This window comes from Mytilus edulis, chromosome 12 (genome assembly GCF_963676685.1).
Source record: "Mytilus edulis chromosome 12, xbMytEdul2.2, whole genome shotgun sequence".
Classification (NCBI taxonomy): domain Eukaryota; kingdom Metazoa; phylum Mollusca; class Bivalvia; order Mytilida; family Mytilidae; genus Mytilus; species Mytilus edulis.
Genome location: NC_092355.1, coordinates 73,443,692 through 73,458,032, shown reverse-complemented (window position 1 = coordinate 73,458,032; position 14,341 = coordinate 73,443,692). Strand labels below are relative to the sequence as shown.

Genomic DNA, 14,341 nt, shown 5'->3' with positions numbered 1-14,341 from the left:
GAAAAGATCCGAAGGCCACCAATTGATCTTCTACACATCGAGAAAATCCTGCATCCGAAGGTGGGCTTCATAAGCCTTCATTTGGCCCCTAAACAAACGTGTATACTAGTTCAATGAAAATGCAGTCATACTAAATCTAAAACATATAAATGAATTAAAATTAAAATTCATACAAGACTATCAAAGGCCAGATATGATCCTGACTTAGGACAAGCGCAAAAATGCGGCGGGGTTAAACATGTTTAGTGAGATCTAACCTCTCCCTCTGTACCTCTAACCAATGTAGAATACAGAAACACACAGACGTTCCACGTGATATTGATATCATAGTGAGCGTTCGTTACACGACGGTCCTATAAAATAGGGGTATTTGGTCGATTTCAAAACAAAAAATGTTTCAAGCGTTCGAGCTGATAATTGACGAGGTCATTTATAACTGCAGTAAATTTTGTAACCAGATTTCGGTTTGTCGAAAAATGCATTGTTTTACAAATGAAACTCAAAGTTGTTTAATTAAAAAGGGGTTTTGAATAGGTGGTCTGGCACCTTTAAACGAAAAGATCAGGATCAGTTTTTGATTTTTGTCTCGCCTACAACGAAAGTCGCAAAACTCGAGATAGGTATATATACACTTTTTTGTAAAAAGGGCCTTTTTATAGTTTAAACATATTTATTTATAGTAGATTGTAGATTGGGAAACACGTTTTGCAACTTATATTAATCCCTTTCTACTTTGCGGGTGTGAGTGCTGCCTTGTAGCGGCATTAGCCTGCTCTTTTTCGAAATCTACAAGGGTGTCTTTAACGTACAAGAGATATGGCTCTCTCTTAACACGGGACAGCCATTTATCGTCCCCTTCCGACGGACTATCATCGTTTTCTCAAGACCAACCTCGCAAATGGTGTCAAGAGAGAGCCTTTAAAAGGGGGGTTAAGGGCCTTTAATCAATGAGAACCTGTTTAATATGAGGTATTATAATCATCGGTCTTGGATTGTCCAACTCCCCGGAAGCTTAGCAGTTTTCGTGTTTTTTCTTACTTTTTGGGTGTTTTTTCTAGATATTTCACAGAATCACATTTTCAGACCTCAATTTAAAGAAGCACTCTTTACATTATATATTATTGATATTCACTTATTGATATAGTAAAAGCTGTCTAAACTGAGCCTCTTAGTGATTTTCGTTGTAGGCGAGACAAAAATCAAAAGCTGATCTTTATCTTTTCGTTTAAAAAATTTCGTTTGGTTTTTGCAGATGCTCGATTTAACCAGCTAGGTTCAATTTGATATGACTGGACATTAAAAACATATTTGATTTAAAAAGGTTCGGTTTGAACAGGTTACACTGTATTTTTTGTATTATTTTTTTTTGCTTTATGTTTGGTGAAGATCTGAACATTATCAGCTTATTGTTAAGATCTGTAAAAGTAGTAATTGTGTTATTTTTGGTAGAACTAGTAGAGCTGTATGACATAGCTTCCTTTGTATTTTCTCGTTTCATTAAAAGATATACATATATACAGTGCTCTAGCTAGCTGGGACAGGAACATATCCACAAGATAATGTAAGACTGAAGTTCTATGGACTATGTACCAGCCTTATCCAAGTACTATTTAAAAATTAAGGGCAAAGTACACGTTAAAGGGAAGTATTTCGGATTTTTATGAAATCATTTTTTATGAAGTCAACGAGAGAAATTTATGTATTACTGAAAAATTATTACACCAGGGTTTTCGATATCACAAACTAGTCAAAACATTTACTAAATTTTATCATCGGTATAAAGACATCATTCGTAAATATAGCTCAACATGCAGACTTTTTATACGTTCAGGTATTTCACATCCAATTTTTTATGGAAATATTCTTTATAAAGCACAAAGGTGTCAGTATTCACCTCATAAACTTACAAAACCTTTGAATAGACTTATTAAGAAGGGATATAATTACGATACTGTTGTCAAGTCATTAAAGATTGCATATTTTGGCGTTAATATTGAGTCACTGATAAGGTCTTTGCGTCGGAACTAAACACATTTATTCTAAAAACAGTTGTTGGCATGACACGGGTTATGTTCTTCTCATATATGTTTTGATGGTATGATACTAAACCCCTTACGGGAAGGATTGTACCTGATGTTCATATGATGAAATCATAATCTTTCAGTCAGTTTAATTCAAGTCTGGAGCTGGCATGTCAGTTAACTGCTAGTAGTCTGTTGTTATTTATGTATTATTGTCATTTTGTTTATTTTCTTTGGTTACATCTTCTGACATCAGACTCGGACTTCTCTTGAACTGAATTTTAATGTGCGTATTGTTATGCTTTTACTTTTCTACACTGGTTAGAGGTATAGGGGGAGGGTTGAGATCTCACAACATGTTTAACCCCGCCGCATTTTTGCGCCTGTCCCAAGTCAGGAGCCTCTGGCCTTTGTTAGTCTTGTATTATTTAAATTTTAGTTTCTTGTGTACAATTTGGAAATTAGTATGGCGTTCATTATCACTGAACTAGTATATATTTGTTTAGGGGCCAGCTGAAGGACGCCTCCGGGTGCGGGAATTTCTCGCTACATTGAAGACCTGTTGGTGACCTTCTGCTGTTGTGTTTTTTTTTATTTTGGTCGGGTTGTTGTCTCTTTGACACATTCCCCATTTCCATTCTCAATTTTATAACATATATTTGGAAATCGCCGACCCATCTGAATGTTTACAAAGTGAAAGATATGTACAATTCATATTTTTAAGAGGAACATTTAATTAAAATTTATGAAAAAAGGATCTTGAATATACATAAGAAGCATCATTGAAATATCAATTTTTATTTAAATTCACGGAATTTCTTGGATTCTTTTTCATTCAGGAAACGGAAATCATTTTCACAGCGATCACATTCATTTTAAAACCAAGTTCTTTGGAATGAATTTGGATAAAATCCCGGTCTCATGAGATAACATGTCTTTTGTCGTTGCTTCTTCCGTATACATCATCATTCTATATTTATTTATCAGTTTTTTCTTATATGATGAAATATAGAAGAAAAAAACAGGACGTTTCATATTGTCATGCGTTCGAAGTGCTTTTCTGGAAATACTTCACCATGAACGGTCAAAGCCGTTAAACTGTGAAAGTCGAAAATGTACATAAGAACCGAAACAGTAATGTTGAAGAGCTATAATATGACAAATACACATAAATGGTCATCTTTGCCTGAGGGAGTTGAAACCTTGCTTTCGTAATTATTTGAATTTATAAACTGAAAATCTTAGTATGGTTTAAAGTTAACAATTAATTGACCAATGACGATTAAAAAAGAAGAATTTAGACACATTTGACGCATTAGTCACGATAGAGAAATATAGTGTATGTTTTACTGTGACACAGTCACTTGATAATACAGTGAATCTTGTCTAAACCGAACCGTTTTTCTGAGCAATGATAAGATTTGCTTCGGTTTTGACAGATGTTCGGTTTCTTCAGGTGCACAAATGAACTCACCATAGACATGATAGATACCAGGATTAAAATTTTATATTTACGCCAGACGCGCGTTTCCTCTACAAAAGACTCATCAGTAAGCCAAATAGAGTCGGCGAAGTTGAAGAGCATTGAGGAACAAACATTCCTAAAAGTTTGCCAAATACAACAACGCATACACTTTGATATGACTGGGCGTAAGAACATGTTTTGTTCAGCCAGGTTTGCGCTTTATACAAGGTTCGGCTTTCAATGTTCTTACAGGGTTCAATGTTACTATAAAAAAAATCCCTTAAATCTTTAAGTGCAATTGTTTGCCCCTTGGAGAACTGAGTCCAAGAAGACATCACAAGTCATTGTTTAAACAACAAACGAAGACTTTTCATAATTGTATACATAATCTATTGTGAAAACGAGGTTGATATGTTCTAAACGTTTTTTTCTAAAGAGTTATCTCGCTGGTAGTTGTCTTTCACATTTTGTTGTTATCTTATATTCAAGAAATAGTTCGTGGCAGCCAAAGGTTTGTTTTAATTTAACCATATGTCTGGTATTAGTATTTTGATTATTGTATCCGGAGCGAAAGCGAGTGGTAAAATACCATGATAATTAATGTGAAAGGCTCTAGCCTATTGTTGGTATATTTTGATTTTTCATTAGGCATTTCAACTCGCTGGAATTATTTACTTTAACGTAGTCGACAAAGGAGTATGTTCGGTAAGGTCCTAAAATGGCCCCCTTTTTTTAGCGTAAATTTCAAATTCGGATTTATTGACCAATATCACGATAAATTATAGCTAATACATTGACTAGATAAGATATAAGCCATTTTGTTGAAAAATTAACGTCTCTGCGTTTCATTATGACTCACAAGTTGTACTCGTATTGATTTTTCACGAAAAAATCAATGAAAATGGGTAAATTTCCAAAGATTATTTGTCAGGAAACACAGAGCGCATACGTCGACAACAAAGATCTTTTAAAATAATGTTTGTGAAGACATTTAGCATGTCTTATTTGAATATTAAGCTTGTCGACGCCTGCGCTCTATGTTTCCTGGTCCTTTATTGGGTTGAAATCCAGCTGATTTTGTCAAGTTTCACCAAAATCCCTTATCTTGACCTTTTTGGGATGTAAAAATCAACGTGTTAGAATTAAACTTTGACAAAAACAGCTCTGTTTAACTTTCTCACATGTCTCTAAGGCAGTTTTCATTGATATGACTGCGGCCTTTGGCATTATAATGTCTCGGCAAAACTATCCTCAGCTCCCTAAGCCGTGAAAGAAATAGCAATCCACAAATCTGCGTAAACTATATCCTATTTCACGCAGTAGACTTATCTTTGTCAATATAAGGAAAAAAACAATCTTTCCGCGGCATTTGCGCCACAAGCTAGGTTATATTTCATTTGCGGTAAACAATAAAAACTTCATTTGCAGGGGCGGATCCAGACATTTTTATCTTGAATAAGATTTGTTTCTACAGTATTTCCGCTGGATAATTGGGTGAGTTCGTACCGTTCTCATTTCTAATACAAAACTGAGGTTTAGAATCATATAGTGTTCACATTTATCCTTTATGTCTTAAAGGAGTAGGTTCAGTAAGACCCCTTTTTGGCCCCAAAATATAGCAGTTTTACAAAATTGTGAAAGTGTAATCTTTTAGTTACTTATTGGAAAGTAGAATGCTTCTGCTACATAAATATGGACTGTTTTTGACAATACAATGCACATATATCGGGTACTAGCATCATTAAGTCATGCTAAATTACTGAAATCTTCACAACTTGTTTTATCATTTTTATAGCTAGATTTTGAGACGGTTTCCGTCTTAAATGAAAGTGTCCGCATTCGTGTTCATTCATAATATTGAAATGTTAGTTGTATTTGATGATCATACATAACATATATAAAGGTTGAGGACGTTGAGGATGAACACGGATGCGGCCACTTTCATTTTTGACAAAAACATCTGAAAAGTGGCGTTTTTTTGCATATTTGATAGATTTTTCATATTTAAGCTTGAATCGGAGCGTTTTAATGACTAAATCAGTTCAAATCTGTCACACAAACTAATCGTACTAATTGAAATAGACACTTAAGTGTTTTTTTTAAAGTGTCTAAAATCTTTCGTTAGATGAACTTGAAATTTGAGGCCAAAATCGGCCCTTATCGGACCTACTCCTTTGGAATTATTTTCTTCTGATGGAAATTTTCGATCTCTTTTATTTAGATGTTTTATTTTCTGGTTATTATCAGTCACCCTGAGATTGAAGCCCCTCATGGGAGTGTCAATGGAAGTGAATAACACTGATAATCACACACATATTTTTTTACCAATATATAATAAACACATAATCATTGATTATTTGTATGAAAAAGTTGATCATATAATCAAAAGTTAATTCCTAAATCATTGAATAATCAAAAGCTTCTGATTAAAAGTTATACATTATTGTCTAAACTGGGTTTTTCTTTTCTTTTAAATAGAACTCTTCGTAGATTACTTTGTTTAGCCGACCGTGCAAGGGCTGTGTAGCCAGTCAAGGTCGTTAAAAACTTCCATTTGTTGTACTTTGTTTCCCAAGAAAATTTGTGTTCGATGGAATGTATTACAATTTTTATTTTTTTTTTAACTTTTTTTAATTACCCTGTCAGACCATTGTAATTAAACTGAAATATTCAAGTTACATCATTGTCAAATAACGTATTTTGTTTGTTTGTTTGTGTATTTCATTGCAATACAATATTACGCAAAAAATACTGATCTATTCCGGTATAAACTTCTTCTTTATATTAATAGGTCAGGACTACGTTTGAAGAATCCTGATATAATAACTACCTGTTAATAACTTTGAAGCACTATATTGACATTGAGGAAGTAAAAATTCGATGGCGATCATTCAAAGAGCACTGTTTACATGGTTTATTGTGCTTGTGTTCCTTATTTTAATGGTACTTCGCCTTGATAAAAAAGTCAGTTGGAACTGGTTCTTAGTGTTCATACCCATGTGGGTTTTTGATGCTGTTGTAATTATCTACATAACATTCAAAATTATAGTGCATTGTAAAAATGGATTTGATCACCGATCCGATTTAAACATTTCTGTTTCAAAGAAAGTTCTTTACATGATGGCAGTGTTGTTAAAACTTTCATTTCAAGTGTTATTGTGTATGAGACTTCAATACTATCCACAGATCGACCTCAAATACGTAATGATTCCTTTCTGGATGTTACTGTCAAAAGCCATTTTTGATGTTTTCATGAACCTTGTACATGTAGCACGAACGCCGTCATGACCAATGCGAGTTCATGCTTTGAATTATTTGAATATGTGCGTTTCTTTTTCATCATCATTGACTTGACTTCATAAATCGGAGAACTAGATCATAGACATTGTCATTGACTACAAACCATATCACAAACATTAGCTGAAATTATTGGAATTTTAACTAACATTAAGGCATTTCCTAATATGTGATTGGTGGATGGAATTTCAAAAGTGCAACCAGATGGAAGGAATAAAATGTGCAATAGGACAGCACTGGACATGAACATGTACATTGTAAAGTACATTGTACTTCAGACTTTTGTTTTAGAAATAAGAAGTACATATAATTTCTGTTATTAAAGTGTGTGTATTGAAAACTTTTCCATGGTTTCTGTGATACATTTTTCATCTGTTCTAAATTTTATTTCTCTGAGGCTTAAATTAAAATATTGTTTGTTTGCCCTTTACCGACCGACCCTATAAATTCGTTCCGCCTGAAAATCTTTTATTTGTGTTTACCAGCAAGATTTTATTTTATTTTATTTTTTGTTCCTACCAAAAATTAATCTTATATTTGTATTTCCCGCTCAAAGCTTTTTTACCGGAATTCTCAGGTTTTATCTTTCCCGTATAAGGTCTAGTCTGTTTTGTATCATGTGAGCGTTTGACATGAACGAACACTTGCGTTTGGAGTTTCAAAGCATAAATTTGTTTGAAATGGATGTTGTATTGAAAGCTTTGAAATCATGATTTAACAAACGTTACTCTGTGTCTTTATACTTGAAGAGCTGGGTTCATTCAAAAAAAGTTCCTCCAATACTAAATTATCAATGTGTGTACAAAATATTTTGTAAACAGACTTTTTATCCTATGTAGTGATGGCTTTTGGTCCGTTGATCAGGATGATTATGTTAACGATGCCTTTGACCAGCATTGATATATTCTGATTTATATCTAACATGAACCAAAGGTCTGTAAAGGGGAGAATATTTGGCAGTAAAATCGCCAAGTTTTTCCATACAGATCATATATAAATGCGATGTAAAAAACGTGACAATTGAGTTTCAAGTCTTGTAGCATTTTTATTGGAAACACAGGCATACACGAAAATTTAAACACTCTAGGGACTTTTTCTACTAGTAATGTACAAAGTATGCATGGTATGTCTACCCGGACATATTTTACCAGGACAAAGTTATCTCTTACAGAAAAACTTTAGGTCCAGGTTAAGTGTACAAGGTACATGTACGTAGTACAGAATATTAGTAAGTTAAAATTCTTGGGACTATTATACTTAAAAGCAAAAGCATACTTAAACAAAAGCAATACAGACAAAAATGATATCATGCAGATTTTGTATCTATAAAATAAAATATTATACCTACCTGCCTACCCATGACAAAAAATGTACCGAGCTTAGTTATTTTTTGGGAAAGAAAAATAAAATATTTTACCTACCTACCTACCCTGTTTCAAGACATAGGGTCGGAAAAGGGCAAACAAACAATATTTTAATTTAGGCCTGACCATCATTTAGCATTGTTAAGCATACTGTATATGTATTTGCTTTTTTTTGTCAATGTTCATGATGTTTAAAATATAAACATGATATGTCATATACATGTACATTTTGTACTGCAGAATGTCATTTTAACATGTGAACAGTTTCTGTATTTAATTTAATACATGCCATGCATGAAAATGCTATTAAATTTGTTGTTATAAACAAGTTGGTATCTGTTTATTGATCTATCTGGACTTGTTAAACTCAGAATAAAAGGAGGTATGTGATATCCTTACCAAAAGGCTACCAGAACTGAAGGCATTAATAAGACAACTAAAATGTGCAAAACAAATAAAGAGATGCACACATATTTTTACAAGAAGTACAAAATGTATGTCAACAACATACATCAAATATTCAAAGAGCAAAACCCATACAGCAGAGATAGTGGACGGGTGTCAAATGTGGAGCAACACCTGAGAACCTGAGATTACCAGATTTTTTTATGAGTTTATATTGCTCAGTTTTTGTCCAGGCTTGACATAGGCAAAGTGATCCGGAGGTGGCAGCGTTAGCTAACTTCTTAAAAGCTTTGTTAAATGTTTTTATTTTAGAAGGTAGAAGACCTGGATGCTTCATACTTTGTATATAGATGCCTTATGATACAAAGTTTCCGTTTGTCACTTGTTCATTGTCCTTGACCTCATTTTCATTGTTCAGTGACTACATGTACTTGAAAAAAATAAGATTTTTTGTAATGTTAATTTCTCTCTTATGAGTAGTAGGATAACTATATTTGGTATGTGCATACCTTGCAAGGTTCATATGCCCGTCAGACAGTTTTCACTTGACCGCAACCTCATTTCATGGATCAGTGAACAAGGTTAAGTCCATATCTCAGATGCTATAAGCAATAATGGCAATAGGTCACATGTATTTGGTGTAAGGAATGATTGAAAGGTGTACATGTCTAGATGGCAGGTGTCATCTGACCTTGACCTCATTTTCAGGGTTCAGTGGTCAAAGTTAAGTTTTTGAGTTTTGGTCTTTTTTTTTCTTATACGTCATGTACTATATGTAGCAAATTAACCTGACGATATCGGGATATGGGTATTTAGTCGGATCTTAACACGTACTTGTGATTTGTTTAAAACCGGTTTTAATGAAGAAATGTCGAAATGTTCAGAACTTAATTAAATCTGTTTTTGGGTAAGATGATGCAAGCATACGATTTTTATTGCGTCTTACACTTTGAGAAGCGAATAATCTTTAACTACTTTATTTAAATATTGTGTAAAAACGTTAATTATGAGCTATAAAAGTCAAGTGGCTCAAGCATTTTACTGAGGAAGTTTTAAAAAAAATGCAAAGAAATATTTTAACAGTGGGTTAGATTTCATTAGTCTTTACTATCTATAGATTAACAATTTTTGGTTATATTTATAATTTAGAATCATCATTGAAGGTGGAGTGCGATTGCACAGTTAATTAATTATATTGATGTGCCATTTGTATGCAAGAGTGACATTCCGTTGTATTATGTGCCAATTCGAAAAAGTTATGCGAGTATTGTCTCCCTTTAACAGGTTCATTATTTTATAATTAAGTTTAGGTTTCTGATATAAAGTAAATTGAATAGTTACAAAATGTATCAATTCAATATATTTCAGTTTTTGTTAATTTGGTGTATCAAAAACATTGATGTACGAATATGATTTCATAAATTTGTAACATTTAAAATGATTACATACCAATATAAAGAACCGTTCATCATTTTTGAAAAAGACTATGATTGAAAATCGTATTCATTATCTTCCCTTCATGATAGATTGATTGGGAAATAAACCAAAGTTCTCTACAGGAAATCACAGAGAGGGACTAGAAAGCAATTTTTAATTGTAGCTTATCTAACGTTAAAACAACCTTCCACTATAAACAAATGTTATTTTGTACAAATATAAGGATCTTCTTAGCTAAATCTACAAATTTTATTCGATATTATGAATTTTTATTACAATAGATTAATATGCTACTATAGTCTATATGCAATAGGTCAACTACATGTGTACATTTGGTGTATGGAAATATTTTATGATGTACATGTCAGTTTTGCAGCTTTTTATTTGACCTGACCTGACCTGGTTTTCATGGTTCATTGCTTAGTAAAGAAGGTGAGACATTTCAGTGTGTGCACTCTTGTTGTCAGAATAGTTTTTCTATTTTGTATTTGTAGCTATATATACTGTCACAAATGTTTTATCTTTTGGTCATTTTTCGAGTTTTTTTCCCACCCTTTTTCCACTATTTTAGCATGCCTCATTAAAGTGTTTTTTTTTCATAGCTAGAGTCTCCCTTCCATTTTCACATCACTGGCCTGTGTCATTAATTTCCCTTCTCCGTAAAAGAGGATCTGGATTAGGGGGATTCAAAACATTGATTTTTTTTCTGATGCAGTTTTTGTTGCTTATTTCATGAAAACTTATACTAAGATACATGACATTTGATTTGGCACTCATACCACATCTTCCTATAACTATGAACCTACCAGTAAAAGAACAAAACTTGAAAATTTCAAAGATCAAAATAATAAAGTAATTTTAGGTACCGTAGGATTCTTTGTTATGATTTACAGACATTTACATATATATAATTATAATGTTTAACAAAGTCTACTTTTAAATTCAGTAGTTTTGACCTTGGCCTTTCAGTTCATGATCTCAAAATTTATAGGGATCAACGTTATCACATGTAAACAATTTAAGAAAGTGGTCACTATCTTGGTCAGTTGATTTATGCTGACCATGCTTTTAATACAACTTCAGGAAATGCTATTAAATATGAAAACTATATTTAAAAAAAAAATATTTTAATAAAAAGTATATTTTTTATTTTTTTGTGAGGCATGTTGTTCTACTATTATCTATTAAAAATGTCAACATCTTTTACGAAAGGTCAACATGGTCAACACAGTATTGTAACTGTACCTGGAAACATTTTGCATTAAAAAAAATATAAGATAAATTAATAAATTTATTTTATCAAATGTAATTGTATTAAAAATGTCAACATCTTAAGTTCAACACAGAATTCTAATTGTTTCTAGATTTTAACATAATCAATATTCAAGTCATTCAGCATTAAATCTTTTCAATTGCCTATGCATCCATATGATGACATGAAAATCACCATGTTCACTAAACATGCTTAATATCCATTCATTATTTTGTACAAGATTGTTGCGCCAATTCAGCACATCCATGATACATCTTATTACCATGATTACATCCTAATCTGTAATCAGGAAACAACCTCCTTGGAGAATCATTTAAATCATCTGTTGGATGTATTGAGATCAGGCACTTCAATAGAAATTACATCTGACATCCTGAGTACAGCATTTGGGATGTTGCCCATTGGTGTAGTTAAATCCGAGACTTGTACATGGTGAATATCAATATCTACTTGTCCTAAAACACATGACACTGATGTCCTCTCATGCATCTTAATTTTGGCGTCTTGACCTGATAAATGGGACAGAAGACGAAGAAATCTTTCACGTAAAAAAGTCCTCTGCTCTTGTTTTGTAACTGATGAATTGTTCATTGTTGTTTTAATTCTGAAAAAAAGAAGAAATTAATGTACATTGTACATGAAATCAAAATCAAAGTCACTAACAATGTATTACTATCATGACTATTGGGTCTAATAACTTGAGGCCACAATAAAATGTCTTTTATTTGTTTCTTTTTAAATCAATTATTTATTTTTAACATCAATTCAACATGTTCAAATTAAAATACATTGTTGTGATATCAGTGTTCTCCCCAGCATCACATTTTGCGTAAAAAAAAAAAACAATTTTTTTAATGTCGTTTGTCGCGTCGCGTTGATGCTCTATTTCCTTTATACGTTTTAGTTTATATTGTTTAATTCATAACTGAGAATACAATTAAACTATAACCACAAAAACAGTAGTTTCAGTTTATGTTTTCTTTATTCATTTATAGTTACAGAATTATTTTTTTGCTTTTGTGCCAAATAAAAATAAATATGTGGTTTCAGTTACCCAACAATAAGTCAAATGAATGAATGGTTCATTATAGTGCAACCTGTATATATACAAAACTAAATATCTAGTACACAAAATTAACTATATGTTGTTTCTTATCTTTACATCAAAATGATATGTAATTTATCAAAGTTATCTAACAAATAGTCTGTTAATGCATAGTTTTCTCTCTTGGTATATTTTTTCTGTCTACTGTCCATCTGTTGTCATTATCATGAAAATGCGGATTTTTGTCATATCTGGTCCGGTTCCTATCCGTAGTTTACACAAAAATGTGCAATGGCGGCCGTAGAAAAATTTACGAAAATGAGTCCGAGAATAAACATTATTTGACAAGAGATTGTGAATGAATAAGACGCTTTTAATGCATTAAATGGATTCAACATAGACTTAAGCCAATTATGATAACTTTTTAAAGAAGTATAAAACTTATTTTAGCTCTAAACCAAAATTCTCGCTCTCATATTACCGGAAGAGTAAGAAAGTAATTTTTGGAGAGTTTCACAAATAAACGACCTTTTTAAAAAAAATAAAAGTCATTTCAATCTTTGAAATTTCTTAATACAAAACGTAGATTTCGAATTGTTTTGTGATTGCATTTTTCCATGTCGAAATTGGTGATTGCAGACACGTGGTATTAGTCATGCCACAAGTGTCAGCGTGGGATATTCGCATCCAAACAGTTATCACCCTGAGGGCAATTAACACCTAGCTATTTAATCTCTTAATTGCCTTAAGTGTCCGACTTAAAGGGATTACAATTAAAGGTGATATAATTTTTATGATCATAATCGATAATAGATGAAAGTTCAAAATTGAGGACAAGTAAAATAGCATCTTCAAAATATTTATAGCGTCGCGGGAATTATTATAGCATCACGGTAAAAAAATATAGCGTCGCGGCACCGCGACGCTAAAACGGCCTGGGGAGAACACTGGATATGCTACACTTCTCACAAAAGTGGAGGGTATACATGTATATATCATACTGAAAACTTACAGCTGATTTTGATGAGATTGCATTAAATCAATCTTAATTAATGCTATATATATGACAGCAAAAAAAAATGTATATGCTACATGTACATACATGTACAAAATGTATCATGTCAGCAACGTCGTCAATGTTGTCCAAAAACACATTTGATTTCCTTATAATTTCTTAAGTTTAAATGGATGGATCTCTATGAAATTTTACCAGAATGTTCATTGCCAAAATAATTTTGATTTTGGGGGTTATATTTATGGTATCAACAGTTAAGCATTTAGAGGCCTAAAGAGAATTATTTTTCCAGATTTTCCAGTTTCCAGACAATAATTTGTTGTATTTAAGCTTATGGATCTCTTTGCAGTTATAAAAAAAGGTTTGGGTAAGTGGTAATTACGAAAAAAAAAAATTGGAGGTTCATTTTTTTTGGGTCAAAATTTATGATTTTTTTTTTTTTACAGGGTTTGACTGTGCGGTCGTATCGGGCTGCGCCCAGCGAAACATTTTATTTATTTTTGGGGCCGAATCGACTTGGGGACGGAACGACCACAAACCTTGTAGGATTGGTGACACTCTTAAACTCGATGGCAATATACCTGTACACCGCTAGATTTATTATCTTCGCAACAGATTCATCAATTATTCAGTTATTGGAACACTATATCTTAGCATGGAATATTAGACCAACGTCAACAAATCTCAACGTCAAATGATTCTTACCGAGTTTTCACTTTTGTTATCCCCTTTGTTCGTAAAACCGTTGTTGCAGCAAATATATGAATCTTCTTTTACGATTGTGCTTCGTGTGTTTTGTAAGAGATTGGTATTAATGATATAAAAATAATAAATTTTGTCAACATGTGCCGTCACTTTTTGTTTACCGGTGGAATCATTTAACTTCCTGGGAACGCAAGGACCTTTTTGGTTTTCGATTATTTAATTTAAAAAGTCACTTGATACAGTATTTTCAGAATTGAAAGTTATTAGTCGAAGATTTTAAATTAAAACAATATCAAAACTATCAGCTGATTTAC

General features: G+C 32.5%; 1 long non-coding RNA gene across 1 annotated transcript; it reads right to left on the bottom strand.

The window, feature by feature from the left end:
• Window positions 1–11,267: 11,267 nt before the first annotated feature.
• On the bottom strand, window positions 11,268–14,280 carry LOC139499109 (uncharacterized). Its single transcript, XR_011658106.1, has 2 exons — window positions 14,028–14,280; window positions 11,268–11,866 (listed from the first exon to the last, which is right to left on the bottom strand). It is a non-coding gene; the product is annotated as an uncharacterized lncRNA (long non-coding RNA).
• Window positions 14,281–14,341: the final 61 nt, after the last annotated feature.